The following is a 12,602-nucleotide window of genomic DNA, read 5'->3' on the forward strand; positions in this document are numbered from 1 at the left end:
TTTTTTTAGTTGAGATACAGTAATTGATCCTGTTTGGGGTTTGGATTCTGAGTTCTGATTTTCAAAGTATTAGGCTAAATTCTACATTCAGTTACATATATGCAAATATAGTCATAATGGATGTGCAGCATTCCCAGAGAAGACTAAGTTCACTTAGGGACTGATTTAAGTGCTACTGAAATCAATGGAAAGACTCAGATTGATGTCTGTATGAATTATATCAATCCCTTAATCATTTCAAATGGAAAATAATGATGGCATAGTTCTCATTAGAAACAGCATACTGTGAATATGGGCCTGCTGAGCTCATCAGTAGTAGTACTAAACAATACTAAGGGCATAAAGAAAAGAGAATAATTTACTTAGGTTTCTCAATTGGTTATTTTAAGTAAACACATCTTTTGCTACAGTAAGGTTTCTCCATGAAAGTAAAAAAAATCCCTCCTTCCACTAGTTATTTACCTAATGATATTTCCTAATTAGAAACTGGCATCATGATCCATCTTTTTAAGAAGGAAATATTGGCACTGAATTAATTACATTACATTACACTTCACAGCATTTTATGTTATTCTTATTTATGCCTATAACAGGCATCTAGAGAAGGTTATTCCCAAAATTTGTTGGTATAGAAAGTGACCGCAAAGTCACTGTTGTCACTGTTCCTAGCAATCTTGTTGCAAATACTTAAGTTATGTCAGTGGCTGAAATAGTTATTAACAATCAGAAGCCCACAAAAAAATGCACAGGACTTAAAGCACTTCAGGTTTTTTATTATTATTATTTTGATAAGTAATGTCTTATTCTTTGATCGAAGATGCTGTTTCAAACTAATGATGATATTCTGCAATACTGCACACTGGTAGCATAGTGGGAAGCAGTGGTTACTCCTACCCAAAAAAATGTATCAGGAAGCAGAAAATTTCATTTGTGTTGCTTGCAAAACCATGTGTTTTTGTGAATGACCTGAACATTATTAACCATAACTCCTGAAATACCCTTTGCAACTTTACATTATGTTCTCCTTCAGATACAATGACAAGTCCATCGTTATCAATGTCTGTACACGTTACTGCTGCTGTAAACCCATTTAGTACATGGGGAAATCTCCTACACTGTCCCTTCTTCAACTTAAAATAATTTTTCACCATAATGATACTGGGTAATTTTACTTTCTTTAATCAATATGTGCACACAAATGGTACTGAACTGCCAGTGTAGATAATTAGGGTAAATCTTTTCTCCACATAATTCAAAGGTTATGGGCATACTTTTCCCCTTATCATTAAAACTGAAAACAGATCAAACTGAGCTGGTAGCATGAGTCTCTGTATTTAAGTCTCAGTTAAAAAGAGTGTCCTTAACAAAGCCCTCCTCTCTGAACCCTCCCACTGCATTCACTTGCAAATCGCTGTATAGATGGCAAAGACGGCGTCTCCCCAGCCCCAAACCTCCTCATCTGAGCACTGCGGCTCTATCGGCAGCAACATCTCTCTCAGTGAGGGACGTTTCTTATTAATCAGGACCACTGAATGGAAACCAATCAGATAGAGAGTCTCTTTGCCTTCATCTCCCTGCCTGCCTGAGTTAAAAGCGATACTGAGAGAGAGGCTATCTTAGATGTAAGCACACACAGAGCTGGAGATACCGTGCTAGGCAGAAGGGAGGAAGCAAGTAGAGAAGCAGCACTGGATGGGCAGAGCCGGGCTCAAGCTGCCGGACACGGTGAGTAGATTAACTTTCTGTAGCACAGAAATGTCTATAGCACAAAAAAGCAGACGCTTTCTTCAAAATGGCTAAAATGTTAAAGATTCTTTGCAGATCTCTTTTAGGGAGGGGGTGGGGGAAGAGTCAGAAGAGCACTTTTGAGTGAGAAATTAAAATAATTGCTGAAATCTAAACTTCTGCTGTTGTATATACAACAATTCCCTGTGTGTATGAGAAATCTAGCAATGTATACGCTATCTGGTGGTACTGTTAAACAGTATTACTCTCATTCAGATTTTTACAGCAGTATAACAGGAACAATGTAATATAACTTTTGTGCAGAATACTCTTTCACCTGCCTGGATAGAAAGTATAACCCTTTACTGTCTGTCATCTTTGTTTTTACTGGAAATATCCAATTATAACAAACTCGGTTAAGAAGAATGAAAAATAAAAAGAATTTTAGAACCAATAGGAATGAAGTAATGATGCTTCATTTTTCTTTAGTTGCAGTAATGAAATTATTTTTCTTTACATGATGGGTGAACTAAAAGCTCAGGGTTCAGAATGACTGAGATCTGAGGCAGATGTTCCTCTGAATGTTCAGAGCAGTAAGTCAAAGTCAACAGGCTTAAAGTGTAAGGCTGTTTTCCGAAAGCACTATCAACAATACCAGTTCCATGTTTATAAACAGAGAGAAGAGAAAAAACAAGGCAGAAAACATAAAAGGCCAAACTGACCACTTGATTTTGAAGCAATCAGCAGAGAGCAACTACCCAGTGAATGGCATTTTACTTTTACTTTCCACAAGCAAGAGACAGTCACATCCATTCCATTTCACTGACAGATGAGCTTCAAAGAAAGAATGATGCATAAGAATCATAAAGAACTCCATATCCCCCTGCAATTTATGGTAACATGCGTACAGTTGTACCCACTCGCCATCTCACAGACAGGTTTAAGTAGCAGGTGAGAACAGTAAAATGATAGTTTGGTTAGGATACTTTCCATATGCAGGAGTAAGATTTATAATCAATGTATCAGTCTCACTCTGATTAAGTCAGTGACAAACCTAATATTTCACTTAAATCACAGCAAGCTCATGCTCCATTGTTGAGTAGTAAACTAGTTTCTTATGATAAGAGAAAATATGGATAAAAAGGCAAATGTAATACTTGTAACAGTTTTGCTAATGGGATCAAATGCCTTTTTTAATAAATAATATGTGATAAGACTTGCTAATCATAGCTCTACAAAGATCACTGGTTCCAAGTCATTTTGCACAGCTAAAATTTTCTTCCAAAAAGTGAGAATGGACTAATTAAATATTTAGGTGTCTCATTACATTTTTTTTCTATGATTACTGTGAATTCCATATGATTATGTTAGTTTTATAGGCATATTGCTAACTATATGTGAATTTTGCAGATAAAGTGCATCGTCCTGTCATTTGTCCCTCGCTATGTAATAATATGAATTAAAGATTAAATATGTTGACAGCTAATGACATTTTCTGTTAGCAATGATGTAAAACTTTTACACGATCACATTATCTAATCAAATGCTTGTGGAAATACATATTTATATTAATGTTAGATAAACAAGCTTGTTTTAAAATCATGAAATATATATGTTGTGAAATATATATTGTGATATACTAAAGTTGTACCTAAAATAGTTGTCAAGTCTTTTTAGTTCCAATGGGGAGATTTCAATAGTAAAATTTTTGTTTGCTTAGAATCATAGAATTATCATAGGTTGGAAAAGACCATAAAGATCGTCAAATTCAACCACAACCTAACCATACTACCCTAACTCTAAACCCCCCCTCCCCCCCAAAATCATGTCCCTGAGCACCACATCCAAACCTTTTCTAAACACATTCAGGGATGGTGACTCATCCACCTCTCTGAGGAGCCTATTCCAGTGCTTAACAACACTTTCTGTAAAGAAGATTTTCCTGATATCCAACCTAAACTTACCCTGGTGCAACTTAATGCCATTTTCCCTCATCCTGTCACCTGTCACCAGTGAGAAGAGACCAGCCCCGCTCTTGCTGTAGGCACCTTTCAGATTTTGGAAGAGAGCAACAAGTTCTCTCCCCTCAGCCTCCTTTTCCACAGACTAAACAGCCCCATTTCCTTAAGTCACTCCTCATAGGGCATATTCTCCAAGCCCTTCTCAAGCCTTGTTGCCCTTCTTTGGACCTGCTCCAGCACCTCAATATCCTTTCTGTATTGAGGTGCTCAAAACTGAACACAGTACTCAAGGTGCGGCCTCATGAGTGCCAAGTACAGGGGTAGGATGACTTCCCTAGTCCTGTTCACCACACCATTCCTTATACAAGCCAGGATGCCATCCGCCTTCTTCGCCACCTAGGCACACTGCTGACTCATATTCAGCCAACTGTCTGTCAGTACACCAAGGTTCCTTTCCATCAAGAAGATTTCCAGCCACTCCTCTCCAAGACTATAGAGTTGCCCGGGATTGTTGTGACAAAAATGCAGGACATGACACTTGTCCCTATTGAAACTCATACAATCAACCTTGGCCCGTTGATCCAGTCTATCCAGGTCTCTCTATAGTGCCTTTCTTGCATCTGGCACATCAGCATTCCCTCCCAAGTTGGTGTCATCTGCAAACTTACTGAGGGTGCACTCAATCCCTCATCAAGATTGTTTTAATAAACATGTTAATTATTTGTGTGAGAAAAGTAGTGTATTTCATTTCCATAAGCTACATTACAGTCATTATTTCAGAAAAAAAAATTGTGTTACATGAATATCACCAAAATTCAGAAAGCAGTTTGAAAATGCAATTTGGAGAGAAAGGCATTGTGAAATAGCGCTGCCGTATGCCTTGTACAGATCCACGGTCTGAGTGCTTCAGGCTTTTAACTGAAGCACTCAATTTTCACACTAGTTTGAAGAAGTGACCATTCAAGAAATGTCCTCTTCTCCAGACAGAAGCTCATTTGGGAGGATGTGCACTCTCCCCTTGCCTGGCTTCTTCTCCACTGGGATGCTGCACTCAGTGTAGTTTGTGTTAGGTTGGCAGGGATGCACTCCAATCATTATATCAGCCTATGGGAATGATTTAATTCCCTATACCTGCCAATCAAAATCCACTAGTTTAAATGTTATTATTGACAGTGTTATGGAAAAAACTACACAATTTAATTCTGACATTTGCTTTTGCCCTGGTGTACAGAAATTATTTCTGTAGCCCAACAAGATGGCTTGCAGGGAAGCTACTGACAGAAGCCTGAGAGGTAGAGGTCAAAAGTAACAGGACTCACAATTTCCTTTGAGGATGAGTTTGTTCAGGAGATAGTTAGATGGATGTCTCCTGATGCTGACCAAATCTTGATGATAACAAGACACACAAAGGAACAAATACTACTTAAGAGTTTTGGTGTAGCGTACAGTAAATCATGCATGCACAAACAATTTTTTACCTATTTTTTAGGGATAAACAGAAATATAGCACTGTTCTCCGTTTCTACTCCCTCTCTCCCAGCCCCTTTAATTTCTGGAAAATCTTGTGGAGATGCAAAAAGACCTTCTTGTAAATAAAAACTCATCACTGAACACTTAAAAAACAACCTCCCAGTTCCTGCACAAGTCTTGTTCTTATGGTAAAACTGGGTTACACAGACCTGGATATATCAGACCATATCAGATATATTATTTCATAGGTTTCTTTCATTCAGTCAAGGCTATTTAACTGCAGAAGGCAACTGAAGCAAAAGCATAGACAAAAATGCATCTCCCACTCATTTCAGAAAGCCTTCTGAATTTCTAAGGCTTGCAGCAGGTGTTACATGCAAATGTTATCCACAGAAGCACAAATATTTGAACATGAATAGGGATGTCTGAGTGAAAGCTAACTGCATTCTGCGTGTGAGAGTTTATGAAAAGTCATTTGTGGAAATAGATCCTAAATTTTGCTAAAAGGGAGTGGGAGGGAAAGAAAAATAATGCAAGAGGAAATGACTTTCAGCTATGAACAAAAAGAATTCTCATAAAAGCAGTCAAGCGTCATTTTAATAACTTTCTCCTTTTGTCTCTCAAACAAATATTAAATCTCTGAGTGGCAAAAGACAAGTTGCTGTTCTGACATCCAGTGACTGATCATGTTAAAACCTCCAGTGGCACTGAGGCCTACCTGCCTGGCATGACTTAACAGGAGGGACCACTCCTGATCAGATTTCAGTATGTGTTTACAGCAGAAAATTCTAGCAAAACTGGATGTGATTTACTTGAAGGAAAATCTTGTTAGTAACTTTAGTGAAAACAGAACAATGCCGTGCATATACTGTAGCTTGTAAAAAAGTGAAGATAGAAAGCCAAGTGTATTATTTTTAACCTTAATTCCACAACCTCAGAAATGGAGGCTGATGAGATTGTCTTCATCCCACAGACACTACTGCACAGTGTTCAAGTGACGAGCTCTCAGCAGCGTTGTGGGTGTGCCTTTGCTTTCCCAGTCCTCAAACTTCTCCATGTGACTGTAACCATGTACATGAAAATAAATACGCCTTGAGTACCTCAAAAAAATACCACAGTTTCTAATATTTATTTCACAAAATATTTCTGCAATTGCAAAATGGAGTGTCTAAAGTGATGGCCAGTATATGTCTTTGCCAGTTAAATGAAAGTATTTATATTTAAATTTCACACTTTCTAGTAGTAAGAGTAGTAACAACATAAAAACGGCTTCAAATTAGATTGTTTTTCCTGTCTCACATAAATGTAAATCTGATATTAAAATCTTCTGATATGAAAATGCAAATATCAGGGATGTTTGCGTAAGCACAAATTTCTAGGCATTAAATATTACTCAGGTTTCTTTGACCTCACAAATCCTAGTCAAGGGAAATAACCTCCAGCTTCATGGAAATTCTGCCTGAGAAAATATTAGAGCACTGGGCCATGCATATCATCACTCAGAGATTCCATTTTTTCAAGAAACGCTGAAAGCATTTTCCACTGCATATAATACGTTGAGAAAGATATCCTAAATTGCTTGTCCAAAATCAAAACATGCTCTTTATAAATGATACCTAACAAAAGATTCAGTGAAACAGAGAAAATTGTAGATAATGCTTTTCTATTTGGGGATGGAAACAGCAGGCCTTTTCATCAGTATGAAACAAACTACACAACATTTCTCATAAGGAGGTGGTGTCAATTTGCTTGTTCTTTAATCATTCAATTGAAAGCAATTAATAAAGCGTGCAAGCAATACATCTAGCAATATATACAAACATTATTATATTTATCTGTTAATTTCTGAAAATAATGATCAATTAGATTGATAATCAGGAATGAAGAGTTTGACATTTATTTTTGGAACCTCTTAAAAAAGAGTTCAATAAAATATGAAGTTATACAAGATAGTTCAATTAAGGAAATTTAAAATGTGGGATGATATTCCATTCTCATCTTTAGATCTTACGAAAATAGTTGATCTTTATATTCTCTAACTTTCAGTATTTGCTCCTGAGGAGATACGAAGGAGGTAAAGCAAAAACAGTGTGAGCTGACAAGGGGGACATTAATCCCACAAGTTCTGTTTTGAAAGAAAACGTAGGCACATTATAAAATAAAATTTACATGTTAATATCCAAAAGTTATAGATTATACAAGATTTCATCAGTAAACTGCTTGTAAATGAATTTAAAAAATCAGAGTAACTCCAGTTCATGAACAGAATTCCTACATATGTGTACACGTGTATGTATATACATTATAATCCTGAACATAATTCAGGAAAATTATGAGAGTAGATTAAAGTGAATTTGCTTAAGTTTTGGGTGAAAATTTCTGGCTTAATTTTGTTGCTTGTGTGCATTATTTTTTATTAGAATACTTTCATGTGACTTACGTTATTCTTTATCACAATCCTTTATAATAATGTATTGAGATACCAAGAGGGAAACTGTTAAATAAATGTTCTTTTTTTTCTCTTCTGATTTTAAGGAACGGGAACAGACAGAAATAATTCTGCCTTTGTAGGAACAGAAAAAATATCAGACAAATATAGGCATTTCAAAAAGAATGTTTTTAGTTTCTTAAACTATTTTTAAGAACTGCTTGTGCTTGTGCCAAGTTCTGGATTCCTTACAGAATGAGTAACATTTTGTATTAAAACTAGTCCCACTGAAGTCATTAAATTACTTTTGTGCATTTCCCTTACTCAGAGTGAAAATGAGTGCTGAATCTGTGTTTTTATAATGATTTTATCTGATTAAAAATATATTTTTCTCAAAGTAAAAGTAAGAATGCTGTATTATAGAAAATATTTTCTCATTTCCTGTAAGATGTGCAGTAATCCTTACATTAACTTTCCAAATGTGAAAGGAAATTTCATCTCTAATGAGAATTCAGACTTGTTGAATAATGGAAATATATTTTAAAATCCATGTAGACTTGTCCTTCCTTGCAGTTATCTGCAGTTCATGGATAATCAGCAAATCATATCAGCAAATGACTATTTCCAATTTGTGCATCCAAGGATGGAGCATCCACCACGTCTCTGAGTAACCTGTTCCAGTGCCTCACCACTCTCACTGTAAAAGACTTCTTCCTTATATCTAACCTAAATCTACCCTTTTTGAGCTTGAAACCATTACCCCTTGTTCTATCACAACAGGCTCTGCTAAAGCGTCTGTCCCCTTTTTTCCAGTAGGTCCCCTTTTATACTGAAAGGCTACTGTCAGATCACCTTGCAGCCTTCTCTTCTCCAGGCTGAAGAGCTCCAGTTCTCTTTGCCTGTCCTCATAGGAGAGGTATTGCATCCCTTGGATCATTTTTATGGCCCTCCTCTGGATGCACTGCAGCTCTAAAACACAGTACTTCAGATGAGGCCTAACCTACATAGAGTAGAGGAGCAGGATCACCTCCCTCGACCTGCTGACCACAATTCTTTTGATGGAGCCCAGGATACAGTTGACTTTCTGGGTTGTGAGGGGACATTGCTGGCTCATGTTTAGCTTCACATCCACCAGTACACCCAGATCATTTTCAGCAGGGCTGCACTCAATCCTTTCATCCCCCAGCTAGTACTGGTAATGTACTTGACCCAGGTGCAAGACCTTGTACTTGGATTGGTTGAAACTCATGAGGTTCACCTGGGCCCACTGCTCATGCCTATCTAGGTTCCTCTGGATGGCATTCTATTCCTCTGTTTCGTCGACTGCACCCTAAAGTGTGGTGTCATTCATTCTCTGGAGAAAGATGGAAGGAATGCTTCCTTTCCAAAGTTCCATCAGTGAATTTATGAATGTGGAGCAGTAAAAAGATTTGTGTAAACTGGCATTATGTTTAGGGTTAATTCTTTCTTTTTTTTTTTTTTTTTTTTTTTAATATGAATTACTGAATATGAATTACCACAGGCGGGATTAAAATTAACTATTGTTGGTTGTTGTAGTTTTCTATGTGATTTCTGTGCCTGTAGCATCAAAATAATTAATTTGTACAGAAAGAGAGCTGAAATCTGCAAATACATGCTTTTAAGGAACATAAGTAGGGAGGACATTGCTCTAGAATAGAAAATAAATGAGTCAAATTAATTTTCAGCTTCCTTTACCTCAGGTTGATTAGTACACATTAAATTTCATGCTAGTCAGTCTGTGAATTTAGTAGACAATAAAAAAATAAATAATGGATGTTTTCTGCTTGTGACAACACATACACATATGCATACATATACTCACATATCTATGTAATTATGTATCTATTGATATCAATAGAAATATGCATGTATATGTCTCTACATTTCTGTATATCTATATAACTATGTATATATCTGTCTATACCTACCATGATAAAAGTAACCATCTCGACATAGGTATATAGATAGGGACATAGTATATGTGGACACTGAATATATTATATAGATTTAGACTGTACAGACAGCATCAGTGTTAGGAAACCCATGCATATACTTGCCTTGCAAGGTGGTTTATATTTTAGCCAATATTAGGTGAGGTAAGAAGCTTATATTCAATGGGTTGGTAAGAGATTTGCAGGCAGTTTCAAATTTGTGTCCTTTGACAACACATCCTTTGATATCAAACACACCAGACTGGTAAATATCAGAGGAAATCACAGTGAAACTGCTGCTCTGCCTACACTATCAATGCAGAAGGAAAATCTTGAAAGAATAAAGAATTTCTGTTTCAGTCAATTAATCCATATTGAGGCCAGAATTCTGTGGAAAGAGAATTGAAGTCTAAATCACATAAATATAACAGCATAGCATTATTGATGACATTCAGTGAAGCATCTGTTTTTACTCTAACACCCTTACAGTTTCTATCTGTGACACATATTATGAAATTCCTACCTACAGAAAGTTTAAACAACTAGTTCAAGATGAGATTTTCAGCTTGTCTCACTCTTTGTTAACTCAAGGGGTAGTCATTTAGGAAACCAGGGATGTTATTGCTACAATGCATTTTTCATAACAGCTTCAGCCTTACTGCCTAATTGTCTAAATGATCAGATGCAAGATAGGAAAAAATTATCTCTACTATCTTTTTTAAAAGTCCCTCTACAATGCAAACATAAAGTTGACTTCTTCTTTCTTGTTCAATTATTTATTCCTGAATTTGTTCCTGCTAATTGACAAATCAAGTGATGATTCTTTTAAATAGAATTTTCCACACCACTATTTGTTGTCTGAAGGAAACAAGGAAAATATAAGCATGCTTTCTCACTATTCCTTTTAGCCTATCATGGTAATTTCTGAGGTATACTAAGTGAAATTGAATCTAACAGTTATTATCCTAATGATAAATTAGAAAACTGTAGATGTTAAACTTTAGACAGAAAAGTTTGTCACTGTGTGTAATTACAACGTTTATTTACAAGAATTTATTCCTCAGATATGGTAACAAACCAGTACATAGCCCAGTCAAGAAATGAAGAAGAGTTACTTTCTCTATACATACAGTGGTGTTAATCTTTGGATCTTTTCTAAGATAAATGGAATTTTTTCAGATAATATGTTAACTACTGTGTCTGATAATTAATCAGTCTTAATACTTTACCGATCATATTCATTAATGCTAGGAACAGAGGTTAAAATTTGCCATTTATATCAGTTAGAATTTAATAAGGAGTAGTTTTCAGTGTTCATTTGGTTTATTTTCTGCATTTTTATGAAATTCCCCTTGAAAGAAATTCAAACATAGTGTAAAAATATTCATTATTTAAATGCAAGAATATATATATAATTTACTATGTATATGTATATATATGCATAGGTCGCTTTGAAAATAATGTGTCATATTTATTTCCATGGAAGCTGCGACAACAAGAAAGAGCACAACAAAACTATTTAATAGAGCAAATTCTCAGCTACAAAAAGCTATTTTTCAATATAGTCACCAACATTAGCTATACATTTTCATCAACAATGAAATACAGTCTGCATGTCTCACTCATAAAAATCTGCATCAGTGAAGATAAACATGTAATTTATAAATGAAAGTTGATTTAATAGTAAGAGTTAGATACATTATGATTTCATCTACTAGTGAACAGAAGTAGCCCAGGTGCCCAGCAGTCTTAATCTGTCTGATGTTCATTACAAATAAACGTTATCTGTCAGAATTATGGCAGTGCCATAATATTTCCAATATTTATCTTTCCTCAGAGTTTGCAAGGTAGAGGGCCTGGCTTTGCTGCCTTCACTAGCACTTGCCTTTCTTGTGTGTTGCTGTAATTTGACTATTGATATTTATGGTAGGTTTGAAGAAATCAGTGGACAATGGAGAGTGCAGAGGGTTCTGAATGGTGAGCCATTCTGAGGAAAGTGAGGAAAAAGGGTGACATCCTATGCCATGGAGTGATGTGACAGTAAAAACCTCTGTTCCCACTGCTCTGGAGACCGAATTGATTTAGCAAGTGTAGAGAAAGATCCTTTCTTGCATTCCAAATCATACTAAGTACTTGTCCAAAATAACTGATGCCACCATCATTTTTATCTTAATACTTTATGGATATTTAAGTGATCAAAGATTCATGTCTTAACAACCACTAATGTTTGTGCTCCATCTTAAAGAGATCTCTGAGAAAGATTAGGAAAGAGATGAAAGCCTAAGGTACAATCCAGCATAAGTTTACTACTCATCCCATAGCTTGTCATTCTACTAGGGCAGCCATTGTCCAGCCCACCTGCACTGTAATATATTTTTCAATCACATTTATGTCCATCAATAATGACTTCCTAGCAGAATTAATTATATAATTAATTAATATAAATTTTATTAATATTTCTACATCCTTCTAATGTGGAAAATACTGCCTATTCTTTAAGGGAAGGTCAATCTGCAAATTAAAGAAAGAGAACTCAGTTCTCAGAGAATAGCACAACACTAAACAGCTGATTGGAAATATAATGTGGGTGGATTTTACCTCCTGAGTCTACAGATTTTTCTGCAGAAACCCGTAAAAAAGAATGTAAACAAAACAGACAAACAAATGAAAAAAAGCCTATTGCAAGCAAGTTCAAATCTGTCTTACGGAATCCCACTTTTTTGATAGAAAATGTTTATGTCTGTCATGTCTGTAAAATTTACCTACTGCATTTTTAACAGATATAAGGTTTATTAAGAAACAACAACAACAACAAAAAAAAAAACAACACATAGCCTTGGTAAACGTGTGAAACATGAAAGGCAAACAAATGGTTGTGAAAGGACTTGAGAATGGAGAATTCATTCAAGATTGTGATTTTTATATTATTAAATAAAAAGAATAAAAAAATCTGAAAATCTGAAGGACAAGAAAATAGATAGGATGGCAGGAACAGCACATTATTTGAAATGCGAACTTTTAAACATTCTAATGTTAATGTAAAGATGTTCAGAAACTGCTATAAAT

General features: G+C 35.6%; 1 protein-coding gene across 1 annotated transcript in view; it reads left to right on the forward strand.

Moving 5' to 3' along the window:
- The first annotated feature begins 1,408 nt into the window (after positions 1 to 1,408).
- The window catches only part of LOC116226556 (cadherin-9), a 92,015-nt gene continuing 80,821 nt past the window's right edge, over positions 1,409 to 12,602 (forward strand). The window contains exon 1 of the mRNA XM_031589456.2: positions 1,409 to 1,725. The gene's annotated coding sequence lies outside the window, so the exon portion shown is untranslated. The remainder of the gene's footprint in view (positions 1,726 to 12,602) is intronic.

Source organism: Phasianus colchicus, chromosome 3 (genome assembly GCF_987193195.1).
Source record: "Phasianus colchicus chromosome 3, bPhaCol1.hap1.1, whole genome shotgun sequence".
In the NCBI taxonomy this organism is placed as follows: Eukaryota; Metazoa; Chordata; class Aves; order Galliformes; family Phasianidae; genus Phasianus; species Phasianus colchicus.